The following is a 10,790-nucleotide window of genomic DNA, read 5'->3' on the forward strand; positions in this document are numbered from 1 at the left end:
TTTATGAAGATTTTCCTTTATTTTTCCTCTAATACTTTTATAGTTTTTCTCTCTTTTTCTTTTTTTTGAGACAGAGTCTCACTATGTTGCCCTAGATAGAGTGTTGTGCCATCACAGCTTACAGCAACCCAAACTCTTAGGCTTACGTGATTTTCTTGTCTCAGTCTCCCAAGCAGCTGGGATTCAGGTGCCTGCCAAACACCTGGCTATTTTTTGTTGCAGTTTTCATTGTTGTTTACCTGGCCTGAGCCAGGTTCGAACCTACCAGCCTTGGCGTATGTGGCTGGTGTCATAACCACTGTGCTATGGGCCCCGAGACTAGGTTTTAGCTCTTAAATTCAGTTCTTTGATCCATTTGGAATTAATTTTTGCATGTGGTATGATGTAAGGGTTTAACTTTATCTTTTGCATGTGTATATTCAATTTTCCTACCATCATTTGACAAAAAGACTATCTTTTCCCCAGTAAATGGTAAGGGCACCTTTGTTGAAAACTGACTGCAAATGTGAGGGTTTATTTCTGGACTATCAATCCTATTTCATTGGTGTATATGTCTGTCTTTATATTAGGCCTGAATGTTCTCTGGTCTTCTAATTCTCAGTGTCAAAATTGAGTATAGGTGCTGAGTTGAGCTGATGGCAGAGTGATCACAAATATAGAAAATCTCACATAGTTTATTACAGGAAAAAGAAAGAAGCTATACCAAATAAAAGTGAAGGAAGCTACACAAAATGGAATAAAGATATGTTCCAGAGAGAGGAATGGGTCAGTGTCTATGAGTGGAGAAAGACCTCAAAGTCTGAGCACATATAATATTTTATAAACTTACTAGTTTGTCCCACCTTTCTCTTAGGATTGGTTGTGGTTTCCTGCCTTTGACTGTCAGGTTGGAGTTATAAAAAAGATTACATAGCAGGTTAAATAAAAGTTTCCTTTTATATGCATGTGTATTTCCCAGAATCCTTCAGGAAAGCTCCACCCATGATATACTAATTAGATGGTAATAAGCCCTAGGTCATTTAACGGTTATTAGGGAACAGCCCCTAGCCACAGTTTGGTTCCTGGCTACAATTTGGTGCCCACTCACTACCCTTAGCCACTCCCTTGCTATCTGTTTACCCTCCAGCAGATCTAACACTTATGCTGATGCCATGCTATTTTGATTACTATAGCTTTGTGGTTGGTTTGAAAATTTAGAGTCTACAGACTTTTAAATTCAAAGAAGACCATCTTTGTTTCTTAGAGAAGTCATGTCTTCTCTGTTTCCTAGAAATTGTTCCTGTATCAAGTCTAAATATCCCTGTCAGCCTGTGAATCTCTCTCCCTGATCCAAGATTGGCTCTACTTTAGGTCATAGTTGTAGCGGGGAAAGTTTTGCAAAAGTCTCAGCAGGTGCAAGACTAATGACAGCCTAAAATAAATACTCTGAGGTCTTTCCACAGGAGTGAGATTTGTTTGTTTTACCTGTAAGGGTCGAGAAATGAGCACCATGGGAATTCAATGCAATTCCAAACAAGGGAGCAAATGTTCAGCTGAGAACATGAGTATCTATTAAGTTCTATTCAGGAATATATAAGCCAGTTCCAATGAGAATTAAAGTGAGTTAAATTGAATTCAAAGAACAGTTACAAAGGGATGGAGAAATGGAGAAGAAAAAATACTGAGACTAGAAATAGCCCAAAAATGAGAAAGAAGAGAAAACCCACTCCCACTCCTTTAGTGATATGAGCAAAAGGAAGAAGCAATGTTGCCAAAGCTTAAGGATCAGGATCATCTGCTAGAAGTTCAGGTGAGAGTGAGAGACCAAGGGGAGATGCAGTACTGGAAGGAATGCCACCCAGCTAGAGTGGGAAAGGGAGAGAAAAAAATCATGTCAGTCTTAAAGATTGGCTTCTCCCCTAGTCCCACCTCACCACTGGCTGAGCCCAGTTCAAACTCACTTGTCCTGAGATCCCCAGAAAATAGTCTCCCTGTTTGTCTTCTGTCCTTCTCCACAGCCCCCTGCTACTTCCCAGAGCAGAAAGAATACAGAATGGATATAGAAATTGTATACAAGGACAGCAAGACCTCCAATACTCACATGCAGGAATTTGATTTGGGATGTGTTGTTCAAAATAATAAATTGGATAATGACAACAGAAATATAATTACTGAGTATGAGATATGTGAGAGGAGAACATATAGGCTCTTTACATATTTCCTAATTTAAATTTATGAAAAGGCCCAGTAAGGTCAATATGATAGAATAGTTTGAAAGACCAAAGAATGAGGTTCAGTGAAGTGGTTTGTCCAAACTTGTAACTGGAAGCGCCAGAATTGGCATTCAGGCATGCATTCTCTGCTTAGTCTATACTCCTAACCATGAGGTTTGCTGCTTCTCGGCAAAAAAGAACCAAGGATGCTGCTGTTTTCCCCCTGGCTGACTGTGGCTCCAGAGTGCCATGGAAATGTGTGAGTCAATTCTAGTCTAAATGTCATGGAGGAGTTGGGAGAAAGGGGTAAGGAAAGGGAAGAGGGGATGAGCAGAGAGGAAAATAGGAAGAACAGTCTGTTCTTTGGGTCAGCTTGGTACTACTGGCAGAAGTTAATTTTGCCTTCTCTTCAATGAAAAAAGAATGAATAACCATGTTGAAAGTTCCTGCCACTCCTTGGAAGTGAGGGTAAGAAGCTTAGCTAGATTGGGGGGTAGGGGCAAGTGAGAACTGCTGTGAGGAGACCCTGAGCTACCTTCAGGGCCTGGCACTAGACTGCGGGGTGGAAGATTGGAGGAGTTCTGAGGTTCCCCATATGTGGCCAACCCATTATATTTGGCTTCTCTATACCTCCATCCCTTTGTAATCAGTTCCTTATGACAAATTCTCCCTTAGATTTCATGAGTTCTTAAGGAATGAGATCAGCTGATCCACTGAAGTATACCCAGGGTAAAGGGAAATGCTCTCATCTAGTGAGGAAATAAGGGATAGGCCCAATGGGCTCTACCATAGTACCCTCTTTCCCTTTCTAGTACTTTCTCCCTGGCTCACTTGCTTCAGCTATATTGACCTCTTTGTTGTCTGTTGGACACATTAGGCATGACCCTAACCCAGGGCCTTTGCACTTGCCAGGCCATCTGTCTGCAACACATTTCACTCATATATCTGCTTTATTCTCTTCCACATCTCTTTTAGATGCCTTGCTCAAAAGTCACCCATACCACAGAGGTTTTCCCCACTTATTCTATTTAAAATAACAAGCATCCTTCTCTTTGACAATGTTCCCACTTTCCTGCTTTTGCTCCATAGCACCACCACTGAAGTATACCCAGGGTAAAGCACCACACCAATGGTTTTCAAACTCTAGCAGGTATTAGGATCACCCGAGGTTGGGTGGGAGGCATGTTAAAACCAGAGATTTGGCCCCACTCCCCAGATTCAGTAGTCCTGAAAATTTGCATTTTTCAGAAGTTTCCAGGTGAAATTGGTTCCAAGATCACATTTGGGGAACCAGTACCCTATAATTATCTATCTATACACGTTACATATACATACACAAATATATACACACTATTCAAATTTGTTGCCATTTAGTTTATCATATCTTAATAATTTTAAAACTTAAGTATTTCTATAATTATATTTCCTTTCTCTGTATATTTTATTTATTTGCAATCCCTGCTACCTATTTATTACTGAGTCATCTGAGCTTTCAAAATAACTGGCTTTTAATTTTCATATTCTTTGTTCTTTCTTTTTCTGCCTCTCTCAGTGTTTACATTCCTTATCTAATTTTTTCTTTCTTTTTTCTTTATGTAGGCTCTATTGCTCTTATCTTCTTGGGTTGAATAGTTAGCTCATTTTCCATCTCCCTTGGTTTGAGTTCCATGTATTTCAAGCACTCCACAGCCTTCTAAGCACTTCTCTACCTGAGACCCACTAATTTTGAAATGCAGTGTTTTCTTTGCCTCAAAGCTCTATATCTTTAATGACTGTACCATCTCATTATCTCTTGAACCCCAGTGTTGTTTGTCATATCTTTTTTTTGGATTCTAGATATATGAATTATTTTTAAAAGCAACCTTTTTATGAATTTCTAATTTTATTGCACTGTGGCCAAAGAACTTTGTCTGAATGACATTGATGCCTTGAAATGTCTTGAATTGTTTTTATTTTTTGCAACCAAAAAGATGTCCAATTTGGGGGAAATCTCATATGAGGTTGAAAAGATATGGATTTTGAATGTTGGGAATGAAGGGATATAAGTATATAGTTTACTGTATGTAATAGCACTTGTATTAACATATATTAGCACTCACTAATCATGCTGTTCTAATCTCTGCATATGTGGTTGCTTGTTGTCTGCTTGACTCACTATTTCCTTCTTTCCATTTACTCTCACCTTTGCCTTTGGAATCCTATTAGAATATGCTGAGACCTGTGTCTGTCTTCCATGTCTCTCAGCTATTCCCTTGTTCTTATCCTCTCTTCCCCTTTTCTTAATGTCTACTGGGATAATTCTTCAACCTCCAGCTTGCAAGTTCAGACTTTGGGTCCTGTCGGCCTTCATGGAGACTGCTGTTCCCCAGCACACAGTAAGGATTGAATAGGAAACAGACTAGGAAATGTGAGAGAGAAAATGACAAAAATGTAGTTCTCTCTCAGAGGCTGGCCTGGGCTTCAGCTGTGCCCTCAGGCTCTCTCTAACATAAGGCCATCATCCCACTTCCCTACCCAACCCCACCTCTCTCAGCCAACTTGGTTCCAATCAAGACTTTCACTGAGGGTTTCTCACAATGTTTGTGTTATTTGGTTGAGCACACTTGAGATCCATCAACCTCTCCATCTTTTCTGTGGAATCTTCCATGTGGGAGCCAGCAGCCCATTCATGGCTTATGTATGGGTCCCAGTACCCTGCTTTTATAGCCACTGCTTGCCTTAATTTTATTTTTCCAAATAATATAAGTAAGAAAATACTAAAATGTTTGGGATCATTTTATTAGTAACAAATGTCTGTCAATATTAATTTATCCCATGTGTGATATGAGTGAAATAAAGGCCAAACTATTAAATTCAACTTAAATAACAGGAACAGCAAAGAATGAACTGAAATTCTTGGCTAGTAGAGCAGCCACATTTTTCCAGCAGACTTAACCTGCTGAAGTTCAGAGGTCTGGAGTAAAAAACTTTAAGAGGTTGAGGAAAGTACTAAATCTAGGAGGACAAATTTCTCAGGATAAATTCTCCAGGATTTTGGTAGAGTGCTTTCTCCATAGAGCTGCCAGAGTTATCAAATAAAAATATCAGGCACCTAATTAAATTTGAAAAATAGCATTAACACCACATTTTTATAATTTATTCAAACAATAGCAGAATACAGGACATTTAGGGAGTCCTGGCAAAGTGAATATACAACACAGGACAAAATTATTAAATATAGGACATGTTGTATGTGTACAGGTTACCTGGTACCTCTATTTCTCCACCCACTGGCATTACTAGAAGGCATAATGTTTCTTGGTGAGAAAGGTCATGTAAATCATGATCACCTTGGGAGGGAATATTTCAAATCAGAAACATTCAGGAAATTCTAGGATGAGGGCGGTGCCTGTGGCTCAAAGGAGTAGGACGCCAACCGCATATGTAGGAGGTGGCAGGTTCAAACCTGGCCCTGGCCCTGGCCAAAAAGAAAGAAGGAAAGAAAGAAATTCCAGGATGTATATTTGCATAACAGTAGCCCTTATTTAGAGCAGAGGTGTTTTTTAAAAAACAATTTGAAATATTAATTAAGGGAGTACCAATGTGTCTGTTACATGAACATCTTGTACAATGCTTAAGTTGGGGCTTTTAGTTGAGCCCATCCCCAGAATAATGTTCATTGTACCCAAGAGGTAAGTTTTATCCCACACTTGTCCTCCTGCCTCTCCTCTTCTTAGTTTCTGGTGTCCTTTGTATCACTTTGTGCCCATGTGTACTCATCTCTTAGTGTAGACAGATGGTGTTTGATTTTCCATTCCTAAGATACTTCATTTAGGATAAAGGTAGTCCCTGGTTACAAACAAGATAAGTTCTGTAGCTTTGTTCTTAAGTTGAATTCATTTGTTCTTAAGTTGGAAGAAGTACATTTACCTTTTACCTGCAATAGCTTTCATTCATAACTGTAGTTGGATGTTTGTAACTTGGGGCCTCACTGTAAGTCAGATGCTTGCAACTCCAGGACTGCCTGTAATGGCCTCCATTTCCCTTCATGTTGCTACAAATGACACTGTTTCATTTCTTGTTATGTCTGAGTGGTACTCCATGGTGTGTGTATGTATGTGTGTGTATATACTCATGAATTGAAGGGCACTTAGGTCAGTTCCACATCTTTGCCATTGTGAATTGTGCTGTGGTAAACATTTGAGTGCAGGTGTCAAAGAGCCGAGGTTCTTAACCCTGTATGTTCACTGGGATCACCTGCCAAATAAAATACAGGATACCCAGTTATTTTAAATTTCAGATAAACACAAATAATTTCTTAATGGATGCCCCAAATATTGCATAGAATGTGCATAGAATTCTGTGTACAATAAAAATTATTTGTTGTTTATCTGAAATTCAAATTTCACTGAACAATCTGTGTTTTCGTTTGCTGTTTGGTACCCCTATCTGGGGAGTTTTAAGACATAGCCTTACCTGGGGGGCACCCCAGATAAAATGGAGTCAAATCTAATGGTGGCCTCATCTGTTGGTCGACCTCTCCCGGTGATTCTGACATGCAACCAAGATTGACAATTCCTGCTCTGGAGTTCAGAGCTGAACTTTTATGCTCATGTGAACCACCTGGAATTTGCTCAAGTGCAGATTCTGGTGTCAGGGATACAGCCTGAGATTTTGCCTTTCTATGAAGCCTCCAGGTGGTGTGGACCCACAAGCTGCCGCACTTATTGTTGAACAAATGTCTCTGAGCACTTGTGGGCTAGATAGTGCTGGGCAGAGTGCACTTAGATGCCCACAATAACTGAAAGTGTTAAAAGCCCCCCTCTAAGCCTGTGACTGTCCATGACAGGTGTTTGGTGCATTTTCCAAGGTCTTTCCTCACTCGAAGTGCAGTGGGACCAGGTGAGATGAGCAGTTAGTTCCGTGGTCCAGCTTGTCTTACAAACTCCCAGTGGTTTCCTCTTTGACTAAAGAATATACCTGGGTGTAAAGAGGAAACTCTGGTGTGTGTACTTATTTGGGGGGTGCATTGTGCTGATAGGGAGTGGCTGACACAGTCCCATCTCCCGAGAAACTGCATCTCAACCCTACCTGACTAAGCAGCCTCTCTTGCCTGACTAAAGCTGGAGTTCATTCCCCAGAAACAATTTGGTTCAGAAAGCATTTTAGACCACTTAGAGTAGCTACAATAGCCCTGCAGAAAATCATGTGGTTTTTGCAGAGGTACTTACCTATGAAACAGATGATGTGGGAAGGAGGTGGATATGCACATGTCAGGGAAGCCTGTGGAAATGTCAGGACAGTCTGTGGCACATTTCTGCTTTGTTACATCACTGAGTGAAGCCCCTAGAGGTCTTTGCTCCTTCTGTGTCCCACCCACCACTGCTTCATGTCCATCGTGCACACACACACACACACAACACACATACATACATACGTACACACACACACATACACTTTTTCATTTTTCAACTCTTAGTCCCAAAGTCTAGGTAACTGTTAACAAAATGTTGGCTTTGTTCCTCTGTGGTTGTCTAACCCAGCTCATGACCTTTAAGGAAAACAGGAGCTGGTCACTAGCTGATACTGTCAAGTGTGGCAACTGCAAAATCATTCTGAAAGTTCCCTGATATGACCAGGTGCCAGAACTGCCTCGGTATACTCCAGCAAAGTGGGACAGTGGGACAGTGGGGCTCTCTGTTCCTATCCCTCCAAGGAGGTGGGGCAGATTATTTGGAAAAGAAATAGAGTAGAACTTCTGTACGTTGACCACCCAAAGGACTGTGACAAACTGGTCAACGTACAGAGGTGGTGGTCACTTAAGGAACTAGGTCTACTGTACTGATAGGTCCATGTGGTGCATATCTAGTCTGTGAAAGTTAGGTCAACTTACAGAGGTGGTCAGCCATGGAGGTTCTACTGTATTTCCTAGAGAACGAGAAGATCTAATTCCCATTTCAGTTTTGCTCCCTGACAGAGGTGTGACTTCAGGGAAGACACTTGAATGGTTTGATTCTCAGTTTTCTGCTATCAATAATTGGGCTAGTGATACTTTAAAGGGCTACTGAAGCCGGTCATGGTGGCACACACTCAGGTGGCTATAATCCCATCTACCTGAGATGCTGAGGCAGGTGGATCACTTGAGGCCAGGAGTTCAAGATCAGCCTGGGCAACATAGCAGGACACAGACTCCAGAAAAAAAAGGGAAGTGGAGGAGAGAGTTCTAAAAGATAGTAAAGGGTTAAAGCTCCAAGCATAGTCCCTGGCACAAGGGAACTAATGATCCCTGCTTCCCAGCCCTGCCTACTGGGAGAGCTGCTGTTTTTACCACAACTTATGGCCTTTGCCTCTCCATTTCTTATTACCAGACACTTGCTCTGTGGTGAGAAGGCAGAAAACTTCAGTTCAAAGGGAACAGCAAAGCCATGCCTCAGCAGCTCAGCTCATGTTTATAAAGAATGGCATTTACAGCTGAGCATTTTCCAGGGTAGCATATTTCAATAACACAAAACAAATCACACCAAAATACCAGCACACACACACCCCTTGAAAAAAGTATTTACTATTAATTTTATGAGAAGCTGACTGAACTGTTGAAAGAATGTTGAACTGAAAAACCACTTCTGAAACACCCCTTCCTGCCTTGAAACATTTTGGTATGTTATTAGTACCATTGTTTTTTAATCTAGAGGCTCTTGGCCGCCCCCGCCTGCGTGACTGAATGAGGAAATGCTCCAGTCTGATGAGCACAGATATCACTGACTATCTCCTCTGTGAACATTTGTTGATTTCAAATGAATCATCACCTGCAGAGATCAAGAAATGCCATTACTTCTTAGACCCAATAGGGTTGCACTTAGCGGACTAATTATTGGACAAAATATGCCAATTATGCAGACATAAAATTTTGGAGGATATGAATACCCTGATTTTCTTTTTAGTTTATGAATGAAAGAAATCATTCAACTCTTCATTTTTAAATGCTAAAAAGCACGAAAATAAAAAATATTAAAAAATTTTTATCAGTCCGATCAGTGCAAACAGACATAGACAGTGGCATTTTGTGAATAACAACCAAGTTATACAATCTCCTTTAAATATATTTAGGTCTGTGTATACACATATGTGTGTATATCTAAGAATATAAGTATAAATTACATGTGTACATGTGCCAAATACATTGTGAGATATATATTCTATCTACATACACATATGTATGAGTGGCTACTGTATGAACCTTAAAGACAAGGCAATCAAAGACATTTGATGATAAAGAGTAGCATTACAATATGAAGTTGAAAAATGTTATGAAACAACGCTACATATTATGTTCCCCTGTTGGAAAATTTATATACACATATGTAAAAAATGAGGATACACAATAGTATGTAACCAGTGACTGTATCCAGGGGGTTAGATTACTGGTGATTTTGTTTCCTTCCTGTTTTCCTGTATGTTTTTTACATTTCTTCAATAAAGATTTTTTTTTTTTTTTGAGACAGTGTCTCACTGTGATGTCCAGGCTGACCTTGAGCTCCTGTGTTCAAGAGATCATCCCACCTTAGCCTCCTGAGTAGCTGAGACTATAAGGCACATGCATCATGCATGGCTGATGTGTTATTAAGACTATAGTCAGAAAAAGATCCTATAACAAAAGTTATTTTTAGGAAATAAAATTAAAAATCCTGGTGTTTTCTGTGGCTTCTAAAGAGTAAGCTGCCTTAGCTTTCTTGGTTTTGCAACTGAGACCTCACAGATCCTTGACTGGCCTGGCAAGAGAGAAACCTTCGGCAGCAGGACGGCAGAGCTTGAAGAGTGGTCTCCAGCAGCACTGCGTTGCTGGAGGAAGAAATGGTGGCCTGATTGTCCTGGGCTTTATATTTGAGTGTAAAGCCATCCCTAAAGGCAGAGAACATACACTCCTGAGAGCCCCACGTTCAACTGATGCTCTAATGTTGCCATGTTAAAAGTCTTAATAATCTTTGAACAAGGAGTGCTTAATTTTCATTTTTTATTCGGATCTGCAAATTATGTAGCCTGAAACTCTGACCTCTCAACATCAAAGTCAAAACAAAAACAAAAGGAAAAAAGAAACAATAGCTTAGTTTCCCACTGCTTCCAGCGTCTGGTCTGCAAGAATACCACCCAGGTTGAGTTTACCTGGAATAGTTTTATTTCCTCCACAGCATTTCATCGTACTTCTGTTTATTAAAAAGGCAAAGCAAACAACCGCAGTGGTGCTGGAGGCTGGAATGGACTTTCATTCAGCTCGCAGATAGATCAATTTTTACCTTTCTTCAATTATGTCATTTTCTCTAGAGTGTGGCTCTGCTCTGCAGGGGACTTTTCCTGGCCAAGTGTCCCCGAATGGGGTTGCTGTAGCATGTGTGTGTCCTTTCAAAGACTCTGACCTTTCTGAGCTGCTCTGGTATTGACAGAGCCTGGGAAAGGCTGTCCTGTTCTCCAAGTCCTTGGCCCTTTTTTGGTTTTGGCAATTTTTAACTTCAAAAGTGGCATCAATAAAATTTACCTGCCTTGTCGAGTAGGTTCACTTCTTGAAAAAAGTGGGACCACACCTATGGTGCATCTTACAAGAGTACATGTGAAACTTGCTAAATG

The sequence above is a fragment of the Otolemur garnettii genome, unplaced genomic scaffold (assembly GCF_000181295.1).
Source record: "Otolemur garnettii isolate 467f Iridium unplaced genomic scaffold, OtoGar3 scaffold00063, whole genome shotgun sequence".
Lineage (NCBI taxonomy): Eukaryota > Metazoa > Chordata > Mammalia > Primates > Galagidae > Otolemur > Otolemur garnettii.